General features: G+C 44.0%; 1 protein-coding gene across 1 annotated transcript in view; it reads right to left on the bottom strand.

Moving 5' to 3' along the window:
- The window catches only part of LOC116361740 (protein eyes shut homolog), a gene marked incomplete at its 3' end in the record, with an annotated part of 120,861 nt that extends 107,107 nt beyond the window's left edge, over positions 1-13,754 (bottom strand). Inside the window, exon 1 of the mRNA XM_031816060.1 lies at positions 13,619-13,754. The remainder of the gene's footprint in view (positions 1-13,618) is intronic.
- Between the last annotated feature and the right edge of the window lie 8,061 nt (positions 13,755-21,815).

The following is a 21,815-nucleotide window of genomic DNA, read 5'->3' on the forward strand; positions in this document are numbered from 1 at the left end:
TCCCTGGTCTGTAGTAAATAACAACGGTCTCTACAGATGGATTATCAAGGGGGTCCCTGGTCTGTAGTAAATATCAACGGTCTCTATAGATGGATTATCTATTACCTGAATGACTCACTGGGCTAATCTAGGACCTGAATGACTCACTGGGCTAATCTAGGACCTGAATGACTCACTAGGCGAATCTAGGACCTGAATAACTCACTGGGCTAATCTAGGACCTGAATGACTCACTAGGCGAATCTAGGACCTGAATAACTCACTGGGCTAATCTAGGACCTGAATGACTCACTAGGCTAATCTAGGACCTGAAAGACTCACTAGGCTAATCTAGGAACTGAATGAGTCACTAGGCTAAACTAGGAACTGAATGACTCACTGGGCTAATCTAGGACCTGGACAATTTCAGGACTATAGGAATATATCATGGACTACGTCCCAAATGGCTCCCTATTCTCTATATAGTGCACTACTTTTGCCCAGGGCCCAATAAAAAGTAGTGCACTATATACAGTACATTCAGAAAATAATCATACCCATGGATTTATTCCACAGTTTGTTGTGTTACAGCCTGAATTCCAAATGGATAAAAAAAAAATATATGTAATTCTCAGCCATCTACAAACAATCCTCCATAAAGACAAAGTGAAAACACGTTTTTAGAAATGTTTGCAAATGGATTGAAAATGAAATACAGAAATATCTAATTTAAATAACTATTCACACTCCGGAGTCAATAATTTGTAGAAGCACCTTTGGCAGAAATTACAGCTGAATGTCTTCCTAGGAAAGTCTCTAAAATATTTCCACAACTGGATTGTGCAACATTTGCCCATTCTACAGGCTCTGTCAAATTCATTGTTGATCATTGCCAGACACACATTTTCAGGTCTTGCCATGGATTTTCAAGCCGATTTAAGTCAAAACTGTAACTCGGCCACTCAGGATCATTCACTGTCTTCTTGGTAAGCAACTCCAGTGTAGATTTGGCCTTGTGTTTTAGATTATTTTCCTACTGAAAGGTGAATTCATCTCCCAGCGTTTGGTGGATAGCAGACTGAAACAGGTTTTACTCTAGGATTTTGCCTGTGCTTAGCTCCATTCCATTTATTTTTTATCCTGAACAACTCCCCAGTCCTTAACGATTACAAGCTTACCCATAACATGATGCAGCCACCAGTATGCTTGAACATATGGAGAGTGGTACTCAGTAATGGGTTGTATTGATTTGACCCAAACATAACTTTGTATTTAGGACTAAATGTAAATTGCTTTGCCATATTTCTTGCAGTATTACTTTAGTGCTTTGTTGCAAACAGGATGCATGTTTTGGAATATTTTTAATCAGTACAGGCGTCCTTCTTTCCACTCTGTCAATTAGGTTAGTATTGTGGAGTAACTACAATGTTGTTGATCCACCCACAGTTTTCTCCTGTCACAGCCATTAAACTCTGTAACTGTTTTAAAGTCACCATTGGCCTCATGGTGAAATCCCTGAGGGGATTCCTTCCTGTCCTGCAACTGAGTTAGGAAGGATGTCTGTATCTTTGTAGTGACTGGGTGTATTGATACACCATCCAAAGTGTAATTAATAACTTCACCATGCTCAAAGGGATATGCAATCTCTGCTTTTATTTACACATCTACCAATAGGTACCCACCCTTCTTTGTGAGGCATTGGAAAACCTCCCTGGTCTTTGTGGTTGAATCTGTGTTTGAAATTCACTGCTCGACTGAGGTACCTTACAGATAATTGTGTAGGGTACAGAGATGAGGTAGTCACTCAAAACTCATGTGAGTCCAAGCAACTTATTATGTGACTTGTTAAGCAAATATTTACTCCTGAAAACATATTGACTCAATAGATTTCATTTTTTCATTTTTAATTAAATTGTAAAAAAATTTACCTGGACAGCCTGTTCCTCATCATGATGTAGCCCTATAACCTAGCTCACTATGTTAAGACAGCCTGTTCCTCATCATGATGTAGTCCTATAACCTAGCTCACTACGTTAAGATAGCCTGTTCCTCATCATGATGTAGTCCTATAACCTAGCTCACTACAGTAAGACAGCCTGTTCCTCATCATGATGTAGTCCTATAACCTAGCTCACTACAGTAAGACAGCCTGTTCCTCATCATGATGTAGTCCTATAACCTAGCTCACTACAGTAAGACAGCCTGTTCCTCATCATGATGTAGTCCTATAACCTAGCTCACTACAGTAAGACAGCCTGTTCCTCATCATGATGTAGTCCTATAACCTAGCTCACTACAGTAAGACAGCCTGTTCCTCATCATGATGTAGTCCTATAACCTAGCTCACTACAGTAAGACAGCCTGTTCCTCATCATGATGTAGCCCTATAACCTAGCTCACTACGTTAAGACAGCCTGTTCCTCATCATGATGTAGCCCTATAACCTAGCTCACTACAGTAAGACAGCCTGTTCCTCATCATGATGTAGTCCTATAACCTAGCTCACTACAGTAAGACAGCCTGTTCCTCATCATGATGTAGTCCTATAACCTAGCTCACTACGTTAAGACAGCCTGTTCCTCATCATGATGTAGCCCTATAACCTAGCTCACTATAGTAAGACAGCCTGTTCCTCATCATGATGAAGTCCTATAACCTAGCTCACTACAGTAAGACAGCCTGTTCCTCATCATGATGTAGTCCTATAACCTAGCTCACTACAGTAAGACAGCCTGTTCCTCATCATGATGTAGTTCTATAACCTAGCTCACTACGTTAAGACAGCCTGTTCCTCATCATGATGTAGTCCTATAACCTAGCTCACTACGTTAAGACAGCCTGTTCCTCATCATGATGTAGTCCTATAAACTAGCTCACTACAGTAAGACAGCCTGTTCCTCATCATGATGAAGTCCTATAACCTAGCTCACTATAGTAAGACAGCCTGTTCCTGGTCAGACAGTCACTGCTGTTGACATGGCCCAACCCTACTAAATAGGGAATAGAGTGTCATCTGGCTCTGGTCAAATTTCAATTAGTCCACGCTTAAAGGGCCAATCCACAGTTGAAACAATAACAAAACGTCTCCTTGCCCCAGTTTCGGTTAAAAGCTGAAGGATGGGGCTGGAGAAATGCTCCCTATTACCTCCATTTATAAAACTGTTCTTATGAATAACCTTACAGCTCTGTCTTGCTGCCTAAATCTATTTTGTTTGTCTTTTGCAGACGGCCTACATAAATTAATAAATTAACAAATTAATGAATGTGAATAATGTAGATAATTAACATGTTGTAATTAAACAGTCTCAATATGCTCATTCAGAGCAGCCAGTGACAATTCCCTCCATATTGACCTGCTAAGTTCAGTCTTAATGACTTCGACTGCGTCCCAAAATGGCACACTATTCCCTATATAGTGCACTTCTTAAAAAGTAGTGTACTATATAGGGAATAACATGACATTTTGGACGTGTCCTTTATTTCTGCTTCAGCAAGCCTTCTATAAACACAACAAGATATTCCTGCTACTTTACTGACACCACGCATACAACTTGTGTTTAAATCAACTTACAGCTGAAAATATGTTATTGTAAATTAAAAACAAGCTCTACAGTAAATGAGCTGATAGAGTAAATAAAAGTCAGAGGGTATTTGTAGGTTCACCCTTGTTTTGTTAGATGTAATGACATGTTAATGACTGGGTGATTGTGTATAGAACAAATCCATGAACAACAATTTCCTCCTTAAATTCCATTTAAGAATCAATCCAAACATGGTGGTCTTGTAATTATAGTCAACTATACACTGAAAGCAATACATAGACTGAACAAAAATATAAATGCAACATGCAACAATTTCAAAGATTTGACTGAGTCACAGTTCATATAAGGAAATCAGTCAATGTTTTACAGTTAGGCTATTTCCATTCTCAAATAAATTAAATAAATGTAGGCTCTAATCTAGGCATTTCACATGATTGGGAATACAGATATGCATATGCTGGTCACATATACTTTACCTTTAAAAAAATTAGGGGTGTGGATCAGAAAACCAGTCATTATCTGGTGTGACCACCACTTGCCTCATTCTCCATGACATATCTCTTTCACATAGAGTTGATCAGGCTGTTGGTTGTGGCCTGTGAAATGTTTTCCCACTCATCTTTAATGACTGTGAAAAGTTGCAGGATGTTGGTGGGAACTGGAACACCCTGTCGTACCCGTCAATCCAGAGCATTCCAAACATGCTCATTGGGTGACATGTCTGGTGAGTATGCAGGCAATGGAACAACTAGGACATGTGTACAACTAGGAATTGTGTACAGATCCTTGCAACATGGGACCGTGCATTATCATGCTGAAACATGAGGTGATGGCAGCGGATGAATGGCATGACAATGGGCATTAGGAGGTGAGCATTTGCCCACTCAAGTCAGTCACGACACCAAACTGCAGTCAGGTCAAGACCTTGGTGAGTATGACGAGCATGCAGATGAGCTTCCCTGAGACTTTTGTGCAGAAATTATTTGGTTGTGCAAACCCACAGTTTCATCAGCTTTCCAGGGGGCTGGTCTCAGATGATCCCGCAGGTGGGGAAGCCAGATGTGGGGGTCCTGGGCTGGCGTGGTTACACGTGGTCTGTGGTTGTGAGGCCGGTTGGACATACTGCCAAATTCTCTTAAATTACTTGAGGCGGTTTATGGTAGAGAAATCAAAATTAAAATCTCTGGAAACATCTCTGGTGGACATTCCTGCAGTCAGCATGCCAATTGTCGTGTGCAAAACTGCACATTTTAGAGTGGCCCTTTATTGTCCCAAGCACAAGGGATGTGCAATGATCATGGTGTTTAATCAGCTTCTTGATATGCCACATCTATCAGGCGGATGGATTATCTTGGCAAAGAGTAAATACTCCCTAACAGGGATGTAAACAAATTTGTGCACAACATTTGAGAGACATAAGCTTTTTGTGCGTATGGAATATTTCTGGAATCTTTAATTTCAACGTGTGGAAAAAGTCAGGGATCTTTTATTTCATCTCATGAAACATGGGACAAACACTTTACATGTTGCATTAATATTTTTGTTCAGTATAGTGTTACAGGTTTTGGTTTTTCCATTTATGTTTTGTGGTTGGACTTTAGCACGAATACTTCGTTAGCACGTAGGATGCACCGATTGGCCCAGGTGCTATTTAAGAGTGTCTGGACCAGGTGCTATTTAAGAGTGTCTGGACCAGGTGCTATTTAAGAGTGTCTGGCCCAGGTGCTATTTAAGAGTATCTGGACCAGGTGCTATTTAAGAGTGTCTGGCCCAGGTGCTATTTAAGAGTGTCTGGCCCAGGTTCTATTTAAGAGTGTCTGGCCCAGGTGCTATTTAAGAGTGTCTGGCCCAGTGCTCCAGTTGTCTTAATAGATGCAGATGGTTAACACCGTTTGTTGGCTCTCCTTAGTCTGTCTGATATCCCTGATTTTGTTTCGCGCCACCTTTTTGGTTTGCTTCCTGTCTTTAAGTTTGGTGTGGATTTTTCTTTTGTTTGCCTCTTCTTAGGCAAATTTAGTGGGCACTCATGGTGGCTGTCTTTTACGGTCCAGTTGTTGTTGCTAGTCAACTTTCAGTGGAGTTCCCCATTGAGTGTCTTTCAGAACCCCTCCTAAAACCCCACCTGTTTCATTTTGGTTGTCGTCAGTGACTTTGTTAGTTATGCCTTCTGTTTGAGTGACATTATTTTATTTTCTTGCTGGGGAATGTAACAATACATTTAATTTCAGTTTTATCAGTAGGTCTAATAATAAGGACAGTTCTACTACACAATAGACCAGTCTGTTATTTTACAATTTGAGGAAGTACCTTTTCTCCTGTAGGTATGTATTATTTGAGGAAGTACATTTTCTCCTGTAGGTATGTATTAATTTGCACACTACTGTACATGTAATCCTCCATCCTCCTGTTCTCAGCAGGCATTCACAACCTATTTCCTTCTCTCTCTGAAATATAACAATTATGTGGATTTGAAAAGTTCCAGCTGCGAGAGGTAATTGAGGATAGAAGCTGGACGATTATTATTTAATGTCTCTCTTTTGTTTCTCTCAGATGGATTCTCCTGTATGAGCCTTTAAGAAGGTTAACATTGGGATGAATCCTAACAGTTTTTAAATCTGTCTCCTGTATTGCTCTTCATTTTTCACAAAGCCAGGTGTCAAGATGTATTAATCATCTTCTCCCTAGACCCCTGTTAAGGAAGTACAGGTTGAGGCTCTTTATATAATATGATTACAAATGTATAGTTAATATACGTTTGGAACAATTCCATACATGTTGACATAATCAGGCTGTGTTTTATGGTAGTGTGCATGTGTGCATCATTTTTTGATGTCTTCACTATTGTTCTACAATGTAGAAAATAGTAAAAATAAAAACCCTGGATTGTTTAGGTGTGTCAACTTTTGACTGGTACTGTATATACTAAACAAAAATATAAACGCAACATGTAAAGTGTTGGTCCCATGTTTCATGAGATGAAATTAAAGATCCCAGAAATGTTCCATACACACTAAAAGTTGTCGACATTTGTCTACGGAAAATCCCTGACAGTGAGAATTTCTAATTTGCCAAGACAATCAAGACGCTGAGTAAACAGCATGATCATTACACAGGTGCACCTTGCGCTGGGGACAATAAAAGGCCACTCCTAAATGTGAAGTTTTGTCACCAAACACAGTGCCACAGATGCCTAAATTTTGAGGGAGTGCGCAATTGGCATGCTGTTGCCAGAGAATTGAATGTTAATTTCTCTACCATAAGCTGCCTCCAACTTCATTTTAGAGAATATGGAAGTATGTCCAACTGACCTCACAACCACAGACCACAAGTAATCACACCAGCCCAGGACCTCCACATCCGGCATCATCTGAGACCAGCCACCTGGACAAACTGTGGTTTGCACAACCATTTAATCAGTGCTGTTGGTAAAATATTCCATGCAGGAATGTTTTGGGGATTGCATGGGGCCATAATTACGAACCAGACCTTGAATAGTGTTTTAAATCAGACTTCTGTATTAGTTTTATGTGACAGAAATTCACTTTTGACCTTGTGACAAAATAAAACATAAATAGCATACCAAATCTAAGATCCCTTGTTGCATATTTCTCACACTGTAGATGATTCACCTAAATAAGATTCCAAATGTGTTTTAGTTTGAGCATGATATTGCTCATATGTGCAATTTCCTACTGATAACCAAATTCATTACATCAACACATTTCTGACGCTTGCATGTATTCTGAAAACTTCACCATTTATTCTCCCATAAATCTGTATTCAAATGAATGTAAAAGCCCCTCGCTATAACACCTGATGACTATATTTTCATGTCAACCATTGAAACGAGTTGGAATGAATGTTGACATCCCATTTGGAGAGGGGCTTTGCCTTCCCTGATGGATGAAGCGAAGCAATATGAGAATAAATTTGATAATAGCATCAAAGTGACACAATGAGTTACAGTATTTCACTGGCGGGAGCAGATGACACACTATAGCAGCTGCATAAAAACACATTTTCAATTTACAAATCATTATGTGCCTAGATCAAGCCCCCGAGCAGCCAATTCAACCACTAGACCGAAGCCATATTAACGTTTTGCCAAATCCTTCTCGTTTTCCTTCCACTCTTTCATCTCCTATTTTTCTTCCATTCTTTCCTTTTTTCTCTCTTCTTTTACACACACTTTTTTGTTCCCTCTCTTCTCTTGAAAAAGTTCTGTTCCATGTCTTATTAGAGCAAATATTTCTTGCTGAAGTCGGTTGGTTGAACCAATCCAAAATATATCCTCTGGCCCTGCTCCCTGGGGCAGACACTATCTGTTTCCTCAGATCAGCTTAGAGGGAAGGGGAGAAAGTAATGACTTGTACAATGGTTGCATCCAAAATGGCACCCTATTCCCTATATAGTGTAATACTTTGGACCAGGGCCCTGGTCAAGAGTAGTGCACTGTACAGGGAATACAGTGTTATTTGGGAAGCAGCCGAGGCTGAGCGCATAGGGGTCTAAGAATAAAAGAAGCATCTTCAGTTGGGAATTGGGCCATGCGTGTCAGGCTCTTCTGTTGCTCTCCAGAGTGGCAATACCTCCGAGAGTTCCCCCCTCCACCCTCCCCTGTTTCCACTGGAAAAGGATAAATTGATGATACAGTGAAGAAGACAAATGAAATTAATCTTCCAACCAGCTGACAGGAAGCAGGATTAGATTGGTCCTCTAACAACAACAAAAAAAGCTCAATATTGGTGTCTTGTGTGTAAAACATGTCCTAAATGGATGGTAGCGGAGCAAAACAACAATAGTGTGGTGAAATTAAAGAGCCCTAATGAAATACCAGACCAACAGAATGAAGTGGTGAAATTAAAGAGCCTAATGAAATAACAGACCAACAGAATGTAGTGGTGAAATTAAAGAGCCTAATGAAACAACAGACCAACAGAATGTAGTGGTGCAACTAAAGAGCCTAATGAAACAACAGACTAACAGAATGTAGTGGTGCAACTAAAGAGCCTAATGAAACAACAGACCAACAGAATGTAGTGGTGAAATTAAAGAGCCTAATGAAACAACAGACCAACAGAATGTAGTGGTGAAACTAAAGAGCCCTAATGAAATAACAGACCAACAGAATGTAGTGGTGCAACTAAAGAGCCTAATGAAATAACAGAATGTAGTGGTGAAACTAAAGAGCCTAATGAAATAACAGAATGTAGTGGTGAAACTAAAGAGCCTAATGAAATAACAGACCAACAGAATGTAGTGGTGAAACTAAAGAGCCTAATGAAATAACAGAATGTAGTGGTGAAACTAAAGAGCCTAATGAAATAACAGACCAACAGAATGTAGTGGTGAAATTAAAGAGCCTAATGAAACAACAGACCAACAGAATGTAGTGGTGAAACTAAAGAGCCTAATGAAACAACAGACCAACAGAATGTAGTGGTGAAACTAAAGAGCCCTAATGAAATAACAGACCAACAGAATGTAGTGGTGCAACTGAAGAGCCTAATGAAATAACAGACCAACAGAATGTAGTGGTGAAACTAAAGAGCCTAATGAAATAACAGAATGTAGTGGTGAAACTAAAGAGCCTAATGAAATAACAGACCAACAGAATGTAGTGGTGAAACTAAAGAGCCTAATGAAATAACAGACCAACAGAATGTATTGGTGAAACTAAAGAGCCTAATGAAATAACAGACCAACAGAATGTAGTGGTGAAACTAAAGAGCCTAATGAAATAACAGACCAACAGAATGTAGTGGTGCAACTAAAGAGCCTAATGAAATAACAGACCAACAGAATGTAGTGGTGAAACTAAAGAGCCTAATGAAATAACAGACCAACAGAATGTAGTGGTGAAACTAAAGAGCCTAATGAAATAACAGACCAACAGAATGTAGTGGTGCAACTAAAGAGACTAATGAAATATCAGACCAACAGAATGTAGTGGTGCAACTAAAGAGCCTAATGAAATAACAGAATGTAGTGGTGCAACTAAAGAGCCTAATGAAATAACAGAATGTAGTGGTGAAACTAAAGAGCCTAATGAAATAACAGACCAACAGAATGTAGTGGTGAAACTAAAGAGCCTAATGAAATAACAGACCAACAGAATGTAGTGGTGAAACTAAAGAGCCTAATGAAATAACAGACCAACAGAATGTAGTGGTGAAACTAAAGAGCCTAATGAAATAACAGAATGTAGTGGTGAAACTAAAGAGCCTAATGAAATAACAGAATGTAGTGGTGAAACTAAAGAGCCTAATGAAATAACAGAATGTAGTGGTGAAACTAAAGAGCCTAATGAAATAACAGACCAACAGAATGTAGTGGTGAAACTAAAGAGCCTAATGAAATAACAGACCAACAGAATGTAGTGGTGAAACTAAAGAGCCTAATGAAATAACAGAATGTAGTGGTGAAACTAAAGAGCCTAATGAAATAACAGACCAACAGAATGTAGTGGTGAAACTAAAGAGCCTAATGAAATAACAGACCAACAGAATGTAGTGGTGAAACTAAAGAGCCTAATGAAATAACAGAATGTAGTGGTGAAACTAAAGAGCCTAATGAAATAACAGACCAACAGAATGTAGTGGTGAAACTAAAGAGCCTAATGAAATAACAGACCAACAGAATGTAGTGGTGAAACTAAAGAGCCTAATGAAATAACAGAATGTAGTGGTGAAACTAAAGAGCCTAATGAAATAACAGAATGTAGTGGTGAAACTAAAGAGCCTAATGAAATAACAGAATGTAGTGGTGAAACTAAAGAGCCTAATGAAATAACAGACCAACAGAATGTAGTGGTGAAACTAAAGAGCCTAATGAAATAACAGACCAACAGAATGTAGACACAGTTGAAGACAGATTACCTTTAGATTAAAACAAGTACTGTGGATTTATCTCCTGTTACCACTCTTGAAACATTTTATCAAAGGGAACTGTGCTGTGTGTACAATACGATTAATTAAAATGATCACCCATTGTGTAGCAGACAGTTTCTCTTTAAGGTTTGTTTTAGCCAGTTCCAGCATCAGACAATCACGAAGTAGCCAGCTAGTCCCACCACAGTCCTGATATCATGAAGCAGCCATCTAGACCCACCATGTTCCTGATATCATGAAGCAGCCAGCTAGACCCACTATGGTCCTGATATCATGAAGCAGCCAGCTAGACCCACCATGGTCCTGATATCATGAAGCATCCAGCTAGACCCACCATGGTCCTGATATCATGAAGCAGCCATCTAGACCCACAATGGTCCTGATATCATGAAGCAGCCATCTAGACCCACCATGGTCCTGATATCATAAAGCAGCCATCTAGACCCACTATGGTCCTGATATCATGAAGCAGCCAGCTAGACCCACCATGGTCCTGATATAATGAAGCAGCCAGCTAGACCCACTATGGTCCTGATATAATGAAGCAGTCAACTAGACCCACCATGGTCCTGATATAATGAAGCAGCCATCTAGACCCACCATAGTCCTGATATCATGAAGCAGCCATCTAGACACACCATGGTCCTGATATCATGAAGCAGAAAGCTAGATCTTCTATGGTCCTGATATCATGAAGCAGCCAGTTAGACCCACCATGGTCCTGATATCATGAGGTATCCTGCTAGACCCAATACGGTCCTGATATCATGAAGCAGCCAGCTAGACCCACCATGGTCCTTATATAATGAAGCAGCCATCTAGACCCACCATAGTCCTGATATCGTGAAGCATCCAGCTAGACCCACTATGGTCCTGATATAATGAAGCAGCCATCTAGACCCACTATGGTCCTGATATCATGAAGCAGCCATCTAGACCCACCATGGTCCTGATATCATGAAGCATCCAGATAGACCCATTATGGTCCTGATATAATGAAGCAGCCATCTAGACCCACCATGGTCCTGATATCATGAAGCATCCAGCTAGACCCACTATGGTCCTGATATAATGAAGCAGCCATCTAGACCCACCATGGTCCTGATATCATGAAGCAGCCATCTAGACCCACCACAGTCCTGATATCATGAAGCAGCCATCTCGACCCACTATGGTCCTGATATCATGAAGCAGCCAGCTAGACCCACCATGGTCCTGATATCATGAAGCAGCCATCTAGACCCACCATGGTCCTGATATCATAAAGCAGCCAGCTAGACCCACCATGGTCCTGATATCATGAAGCAGCCATCTAGACCCACCACAGTCCTGATATCATGAAGTAGCCATCTAGACCCACTATGGTCCTGATATCATGAAGCAGCCAGCTAGACCCACCATGGTCCTGATATAATGAAGCAGCCAGCTAGACCCACTATGGTCCTGATATAATGAAGCAGTCAACTAGACCCACCATGGTCCTGATATCATGAAACAGCCATCTAGACAAAATACGGTCCTGATATCATGAAGCATCCAGCTAGACCCAATACGGTCCTGATATCATGAAGCAGACATCTAGACCCACCATGGGCCTGAAATCATGAAGCAGCCAGTTAGACCCACCATGGTCCTGATATAATGAAGCATCCAGCTAGACCCACTATGGTCCTGATATAATGAAGCAGCCATCTAGACCCACCATAGTCCTGATATCATGAAGCATCCAGCTAGACCCACCATGGTCCTGATATCGTGAAGCAGCCATCTAGACACACCATGGTCCTGATATCATGAAGCAGCCATCTAGACCCACTATGGTCCTGATATCATGAAGCAGCCATCTAGACCCACTATGGCCCTGATATAATGAAGCAGCCATCTAGACACACCATGGTCCTGATATCATGAAGCAGCCATCTAGACACACTATTGTCCTGATATCATGAAGCAGCCATCTAGACACACCATGGTCCTGATATCATGAAGCAGAAAGCTAGATCTTCTATGGTCCTGATATCATGAAGCAGCCATCTAGACCAACTATGGTCCTGATATCATGAAGCAGCCAGTTAGACCCACCATGGTCCTGATATCATGAGGTATCCTGCTAGACCCAATACGGTCCTGATATCATGAAGCAGCCAGCTAGACCCACCATGGTCCTGATATCATGAAGCAGCCATCTAGACCCACCATAGTCCTGATATCGTGAAGCATCCAGCTAGACCCACTATGGCCCTGATATAATGAAGCAGCCATCTAGACCCACCATGGTCCTGATATCATGAGGCAGCCATCTAGACACACCATGGTCCTGATATCATGAAGCAGAAAGCTAGATCTTCTATGGTCCTGATATCATGAAGCAGCCATCTAGACACACTATGGTCCTGATATCATGAAGCAGCCATCTAGACCCACCATGGTCCTCATATCATGAAGCAGCCAGTTAGACCCACCATGGTCCTGATATCATGAAGCATCCAGATAGACCCACTATGGTCCTGATATAATGAAGCAGCCATCTAGACCCACCATGGTCCTGATATCATGAAGCAGCCATCTCGACCCACTATTGTCCTGATATCATGAAGCAGCCATCCAGACCCACTATGATCCTGATATCATGAAGCAGCAAACTAGATCTTCTATGGTCCTGATATCATGAAGCAGCCATCTAGACCCACTATGGTCCTGATATCATGAAGCAGCCAGTTAGACCCACCATGGTCCTGATATCATGAAGTATCTAGCTAGACCCATTATGGTCCTGATATAATTAAACAGCCATCTAGACCCACCATGGTCCTGATATCATGAAGCAGCCATCTAGACCCACCATGGTCCTGATATCATGAAGCAGCCATCTAGACCCACTATTGTCCTGATATCATGAAGCAGCCTTTTAGACCCACTATGGTCCTGATATCATGAAGCAGCAAGCTAGATCTTCTATGGTCCTGATATCATGAAGCAGCCATCTAGACCCACCATGGTCCTGATATCATGAAGCAACCATCTAGACCCACCATGGTCCTGATATCATGAAGCAGCCAGCTAGACACACCACGGTCCTGATAAGCTGTAGCCCTTTCACATTGATCTCTTTGTCACCGAGGGGTAAAGGAGTCCTACGGTGGCCCTAACGGGGAAAGTAGCTTTTCAAATTTGGGTTAAAATGGGGTAAAATGAAATAACCTTTACCTGCGTTTCCAGGGCGACAGACACACTTGAAGCCTCCAGGTTCGTTGATACAGACGGCCTCGTGAAGGCAAGGTGAAACTTCACACTCATTAATATCCAGGTCACACAGGGTGCCAAAATATCCAGCTGGGCAATTACAGTGGAACCTAGACAGTAACAAGAACAACTATTAGTGATGGGATGACAATGATTATAGGAAGCTGAATAGTTCAGGGAGTATTAAAAAGAACAACAACATTTAGAGGTGGAAGGACAATATTATACTACTGTATTTAACTGTATTCACAGGAACACAACACCCATAGGATGACCAATCATAACACCCATAGGATGACCAATCACAACACCCATAGGATGACCAAACACAACACCCATAGGATGACCAAACAAAACACCCATAGGATGACCAAACACAACCCCCATAGGATGACCAAACACAACCCCCATAGGATGACCAAACACAACACCCATAGGATGACCAATCACAACACGCATAGGATGACCAAACACAACACCCATAGGATGACCAAACACAACCCCCATAGGATGACCAATCACAACACCCATACGATGACCAATCACAACACCCATAGGATGACCAAACACTTACCCAAAATGGCTAGAGAAGATGTTTTAATGTAGCACTCAAGTGAAGAGTGTGTATAATTGATATAAGTGATGTAGTATCCTAAGTCATTCTGTATTAAGTGCCCTCCTGTCCATTTGAAATGTTACGGTTGTTTTCATATTGGCATTATTGATAGTAGAGAACACTGCCAATTCCTTTGATGTTTTCTCCATCTATCCTCCTTTCTCCATCTACTTGATGACTGTTTTCTCCATCTATCCTCCTATGACTTGATGCCTGTTTTTGCCATCTATCCTCCTATGACTTGATGCCTGTTTTCTCCATCTATCCTCCTATGACTTGATGCCTGTTTTCTCCATCTATCCTCCTATGATTTGATGCCTGTTTTCTCCATCTATCCTCCTATGATTTGATGCCTGTTTTCTCCATCTATCCTCCTATGACTTGATGCATGTTTTCTTCATCTATCCTCCTATGACTTTAGGCCCTAACAGGGAACAAACAGCCTGTCATTAAATGACAGCAGCTTTACAGGAAGCCCTTACTTCTGCACTTAGAATACATTATAAACCTTCCATCATCAGCTCCTTAAACCAACCACCACAACACTACAGCTCACTGCTACAGGGGACAACACTACAGCTCACTGCTACAGGGGACAACACTACAGCTCACTGCTATAGGGGACAACACTACAGCTCACTGCTATAGAGGACAACACTACAGATCACTGCTATAGGGGACAACACTACAGCTCGCTGCTATTAGGGGACAACACTACAGCTCACTGCTATAGGGGACAACACTACAGCTCACTGCTATAGAGGACAACACTACAGCTCACTGCTATAGAGGACAACACTACAGCTCACTGCTATAGGGGACAACACTACAGCTCACTGCTACAGGGGACAACACTACAGCTCACTGCTATAGGGGACAACACTACAGCTCACTGCTATAGAGGACAACACTACAGCTCACTGCTATAGGGGACAACACTACAGCTCACTGCTATTAGGGGACAACACTACAGCTCACTGCTATAGGGGACAACACTACAGCTCACTGCTACAGGGGACAACACTACAGCTCACTGCTACAGGGGACAACACTACAGCTCACTGCTATAGGGGACAACACTACAGCTCACTGCTATAGAGGACAACACTACAGCTCACTGCTATAGGGGACAACACTACAGCTCACTGCTATTAGGGGACAACACTACAGCTCACTGCTATAGGGGACAACACTACAGCTCACTGCTATAGGGGACAACACTACAGCTCACTGCTATAGGGGACAACACTACAGCTCACTGCTACAGGGGACAACACTACAGCTCACTGCTATAGAGGACAACACTACAGCTCACTGCTATAGAGGACAACACTACAGCTCACTGCTATAGGGGACAACACTACAGCTCACTGCTACAGGGGACAACACTACAGCTCACTGCTATAGGGGACAACACTACAGCTTCCTGCTATAGGGGACAACACTACAGCTCACTGCTATAGGGGACAACACTACAGCTCACTGCTATAGGGGACAACACTACAGCTCACTGCTATAGGGGACAACACTACAGCTCACTGCTATAGGGGACAACACTACAGCTCACTGCTATAGGGGACAACACTACAGATCACTGCTATAGGGGACAACACTACAGCTCACTGCTATAGGGGACAACACTACAGCTCACTGCTATAGGGGACAACACTACAGCTCACTGCTATGGGGACAACACTACAGATCACTGCTATAGGGGACAACGCTACAGATCACTGCTATAGGGGACAACGCTACAGATCACTGCTATAGGGGACAACACTACAGATCACTGCTATAGGGGACAACACTACAGATCACTGCTATAGGGGACAACGCTACAGATCACTGCTATAGGGGACAACACTACAGATCAATGCTATAGGGGACAACACTACAGCTCACTGCTACAGGGGACAACACTACAGCTCACTGCTACAGGGGACAACACTACAGCTCACTGCTATAGGGGACAACACTACAGCTCACTGCTATAGGGGACAACACTACAGCTCACTGCTATAGGGGACAACACTACAGCTCACTGCTACAGGGGACAACACTACAGCTCACTGCTATAGGGGACAACACTACAGCTCACTGCTACAGGGGACAACACTACAGCTCACTGCTATTAGGGGACAACACTACAGCTCACTGCTACAGGGGACAACACTACAGCTCACTGCTATAGGGGACAACACTACAGCTCACTGCTACAGGGGACAACACTACAGCTCACTGCTACAGGGGACACCACTACAGCTCACTGCTATAGGGGACAACACTACAGATCACTGCTATAGGGGACAGCACTACAGCTCACTGCTATAGGGGACAACATGACAGCTCACTGCTATAGGGCACAACGCTACAGATCACTGCTACAGGGGACAACAATACAGCTCACTGCTATAGGGGACAACACTACAGCTCACTGCTACAGGGGACAACACTACAGCTCACTGCTATAGGGGACAACAATACAGCTCACTGCTACAGGGGACAACACTACAGCTCACTGCTACAGGGGACAACAATACAGCTCACTGCTATAGGGGACAACACTACAGCTCTATAGGGGACACCACTACAGCTCACTGCTATAGGGGACAACACTACAGATCACTGCTATAGGGGACAACACTACAGCTCACTGCTATAGGGGACACCACTACAGATCACTGCTATAGGGGACAACACTACAGCTCACTGCTACAGGGGACAACACTACAGCTCACTGCTACAGGGGACAACACTACAGCTCACTGCTACAGGGGACAACACTACAGCTCACTGCTACAGGGGACAACACTACAGCTCACTGCTACAGGGGACAACACTACAGCTCACTGCTATAGGGGATAACACTACAGCTCACTGCTATAGGGGACACCACTACAGCTCACTGCTATAGGGGACACCACTACAGCTCACTGCTATAGGGGACAACACTACAGCTCACTGCTATAGGGGACACCACTACAACTCACTGCTACAGGGGACACCACTATAGCTCACTGCTATAGGGGACACCACTACAGCTCACTGCTATAGTGGACACCACTACAGCTCACTGCTATAGGGGACAACACTACAGCTCACTGCTATAGGGGACAACACTCTTAATGTACCCTATACAGACAGATCTCCATGTACAGTAGATGGATGGTTTGAGCAGAGTAAATAGAGGAACAGCTTGTCTGGACTCTACTGACTATAAAGGGAGTGGGGGGCCATGTGGGATGCATCCAGGGTCTGCTTTCACCAGAGAGTCATTACAGGGGGGTGGACACACCTTAACTGAACTCCCAGAACTGCCAAGTCAGGGGATCGCTATGAGCAGTGCATGCTGGGTCGCCATGGGAGCAGGTATCATGACAGGAGACAAACTGGAGACAAACCATTTAGGACTTAAATTGGCCCTGGGACTTCTCTGCCCATCTGTCGGACTACAGCCTCCTACTACAAGCCCCAGGACTCCCATTAAAGACAGTGGAGGGAGAGAGAGAGGGAGAGGGTGAAGAGAGAGAGAGGGAGAGAGAGCAAGAGGGGGGTGAAGAGAGAGAGAGAGCAAGATGGGGGGTGAAGAGAGAGAGAGAGAGAGCAAGAGGGGGGTGAAGAGAGAGAGAGAGAGCAAGAGGGGGGGTGAAGAGAGAGAGAGAGAGCAAGAGAGAGAGAGAGAGAGATAGAGAGAAGGAGAAAGAGGAAGGGAGAGGGGTGGAGAGAGAGAAGGAGAAAGATGAAGAGAGAAGGGTGGAGAGAGAAGGAGAAAGATGAAGAGAGAAGGGTGGAGAGAGAAGGAGAAAGATGAAGAGAGAAGGGTGGAGAGAGAAGGAGAAAGATGAAGAGAGAAGGGTGGAGAGAGAAGGAGAAAGATGAAGAGAGAAGGGTGGAGAGAGAGAAAGATAGAGCGAGAGAGAGAAGGCGAGAGGGGGGCTAGAGAGAGAGAGACAGAGAGAGAGAGAGAGAGAGAGAGAGAGCTACCTCGAGAAGAAGAAGACTACCCCGTGGAGGAAAGGAAACCCAATGTAGAGTCATGATGTGTTCCTGCTGAATGCACTCTGCTGTCTTTAGTATGGCAGCTTAACTATGTCAAGGATGAAGAAAGGCCTGTTATATAAGACTGCTTCTGCATCCCAAATGATGCATTACACAGTGCACTTCACCCTGTAATGGTCAAAAGTAGTGTACTATGTAGGGAATAGGGTGCCGTTTGGGACGCAGCCTAAAACGCTTCGAAGAATAACCCCGCTAGGTTTAACATAGCTACCTCATGGGGCTCATTTTAAACTTGTTTTGTTCAAAAACAAATACTTCAGAGAGATAGGATGCGTTCCAAATGTTACCTTATTCCCTATATAGTGCACTACTTTCGACCCGGGCCCATAGGGCTTATAGTGCACTATACAGGGGATAGGGTTCCATTTGGGATACAGATAAACAAATGAGATAAAGACGGTGTTAGCTAGCTAGCTAAGGCTTCAATGATTCATTTAGTGATAGCTTAAATGACCAGGTAAGGTAAATATTAAAGTGAATATTGTCCTGGTACTGTAGGTACCAACCTGTTAACCTGGTCTTGACAAATGCCTCCATTTTGGCAGGGTCTGGAGGCACACTCGTTGATGTCTTCCTCACAGTGTCGGCCAGAAAACCCAGGCTCACAGTCACAGCTGAAAACAAAGGCAATCATTAATATTGATCTCCTCTCTTGCATACAAAATAGAAAATCCATTTGTTTACTCGTAGTGGCACGTGTGAGGAAGGAAAAAAGGATGAAATAACAGATCAATGAAGAGGACTTTATCTGATATTAATTACACATCGGATCTCGATTGATCGGGACCTTTTAGTTTGTGACTGTTGAACTAAACGTTAAACTAAGCTGTAAAGAAGGATTCACATAAACAGTCCTGTTAAAAGGGGAGACGGTTCCTCATTGAACTGACCTCATTTCCACTCCAAAGGGCATGTTATGAAGCTGCATTATTTTTGCATAGTGTTTATGGAAATAGGGCATGAGCCTTTGTTCATTTAACAGTTCATTTAACCATATCACAGGGTCATGCTTAGCATAGTGTAAAAGCATCACACTATTCACACACATCTGAGGCCATAATAACAATATATTGCTGTGGTAAATACATGATATGTGCTTATAATGTACAGAGCACATAATGTAGTATATATATTATATTATAAACTGGGTGGTTCGATTATAAGCTGATTGGTTGACAGCCATGGTATATCAGACCGTATTCCACGGTTATGACAAAACACTTATTTGTCCTGCTCTAATTACATTGGTAAGCAGTTTAACATAGCAATAAGGCACCTCAGGGGTTTGTGATATATGGCCAATATACCACGGCTAAGGGCCGTGTCGAGGCACTCCACGTTGCGTCGTGCATAAAGAACAGCCCTTAGCCGTGGTATATTGGCCATATACCACACCCCCTCGGGCCTTATTGCTTAAATGTACAGAGACCGTACTATCAATATATTTATACTATGTTCAGAGGCTGTAAATATAATACGGTTGTGATAACTATATGATAGTGTTCATTCTACTTCCGGAGTCATCATAAGGGAACCATCTTAAGACTGTGGAGCTCACTATCTACTTGTCTCAATTTCACCATATTCGATAATTGTCACCTTGGAATTAATTGCACTCATTAGCATTAGCGCAATTAGTGCTAAATGGGAGCAGGTATTGTGGGTAATTGATCAAATCATCAATCATCTGGTATGTGTTTATAATCCATAATTCATATAACCTGACAGCAATTTTCATCTTTGTTTGTTTGAGTGAGTATCTCTGGGTTGAAAAATGAATGGAAGAGTACCAAATGCCACCCTGTTGCCTATATAGCGCACTACATTCGGTCGGATCCTATAGGGTTCGGAAACAGAGGGCCATTTGGTATGCAGACTGTATATAAGGTGCCTCGCGGTTCCCCTTTTACCTGTAGCTGTTGACCCGGTCAAGACAGTGGCCCTGGTTCTGGCATGGGCCTGAGATACACTCGTCGGTGTCAATTTCACAGCTCGTTCCCTGGAATCCTGAAAGATAGATGAGCTGGTCATGGATCAGTAAGCCTCACTACATCCTGAGAGGCCAGCTTGCGAGGCAGCGAACGTCAAGCTCCATGATAACAAAGGCCCTGGTGAATGGAAGGAGTGGAAGTAGAATGTCCATTTTAATGGAACTAGTAGCCCCTGTAGAATCTCTCATCTGCCAGCCCCTCAGCCCTCTCAGTTTCCCCTCTCAGAGGAGTGGACACGTCTAATAATACTGCAGCGGCACAGACAGATTGGAGGTCTGGGGGTTGGTGAGGGGATAGGGCTAGGGGTGGTGGGGAGAATTACGGAGAGTCTGGGGTGGTGCAGAGAGCTAGGGCGAGTCAGGGGTGGTGGGGAGAGTTAGGGAGAGTCGCGGGTGGAGGGGAGAGTTAGGGCGAGTCAGGGGTGGTGGGGAGAGTTAGGGAGAGTCGCGGGTGGAGGGGAGAGTTAGGGAGAGTCAGGGGTGGTGGGGAGAGTCAGGGGTGGTGGGGAGAGTCAGGGGTGGTGGGGAGAGTTAGGGAGAGTCAAGGGTGGTGGAGAGAGTTAGGGAGACTCAGGGGTGGTGGGGAGAGTTAGGGAGAGTCGGGGGGTGGTGGGGAGAGTTAGGGAGAGTCGGCGGTGGTGGGGAGAGTTAGGGAGAGTCAGGGGTGGTGGGGAGAGTCAGGAGTGGTGGGGAGAGGTAGGGGTGGTGGGAGAGTTAGGGAGAGTCAGGGAGAGTCAGGGGTGGTGGGGAGAGTTAGGGAGAGTCAGGGGTGCTGGGGAGAGTTAGGGAGAGTCAGGGGTGCTGGGGAGAGTTAGGGAGAGTCAGGGGTGGTGGGGAGAGTTAGGGAGAGTCAGGGGTGGTGGGGAGAGTTAGGGAGAGTCAGGGGTGGTGGGGAGAGTTAGGGGCAGTGGGGAGAGTCAGGGGCGGTGGGGAGAGTCAGGGGTGGTGGGGAGAGTTAGGGGTGGTGGGGAGAGTCAGGGGTGGAGGGGAGAGTTGGGGTGGTGGGGAGAGTTGAGGGTGGTGGGGAGAGTTGGGGGTGGTGGGGAGAGTTGGGGGTGGTGGGGAGAGTTAGGGGCGGTGGGGAGAGTTGGGGGTGGTGGGGAGAGTTGGGGGTGGTGGGGAGAGTTAGGGGCGGTGGGGAGAGTTAGGGGCGGTGGGGAGAGTTAGGGGTGGTGGGGGAGATTTAGGGGTGGTGGGGAGAGTCAGGGGTGGTGGGGAGAGTCAGGGGTGGTGGGGAGAGTCGGGGGGTGGTGGGGAGAGTCGGGGGTGGTGGGGAGAGTCAGGGGTGGTGGGGAGAATCAGGGGTGGAGGGGAGAGTTGGGGGTGGTGGGTAGAGTCAGGGGCGGTGGGGAGAGTTGTGGGTGGTGGGGAGAGTTTGCGGGTGGTGAGGAGAGTTAGGGAGAGTTGGGGGTGGAGGGGAGAGTTAGGGAGAGTTGGGGGAGGAGGGGAGAGTTAGGGAGAGTCAGCGGTGGTGGGTAGAGTCAGGGATGGTGGGG

This window comes from Oncorhynchus kisutch, unplaced genomic scaffold (genome assembly GCF_002021735.2).
Source record: "Oncorhynchus kisutch isolate 150728-3 unplaced genomic scaffold, Okis_V2 scaffold738, whole genome shotgun sequence".
NCBI lineage: Eukaryota > Metazoa > Chordata > Actinopteri > Salmoniformes > Salmonidae > Oncorhynchus > Oncorhynchus kisutch.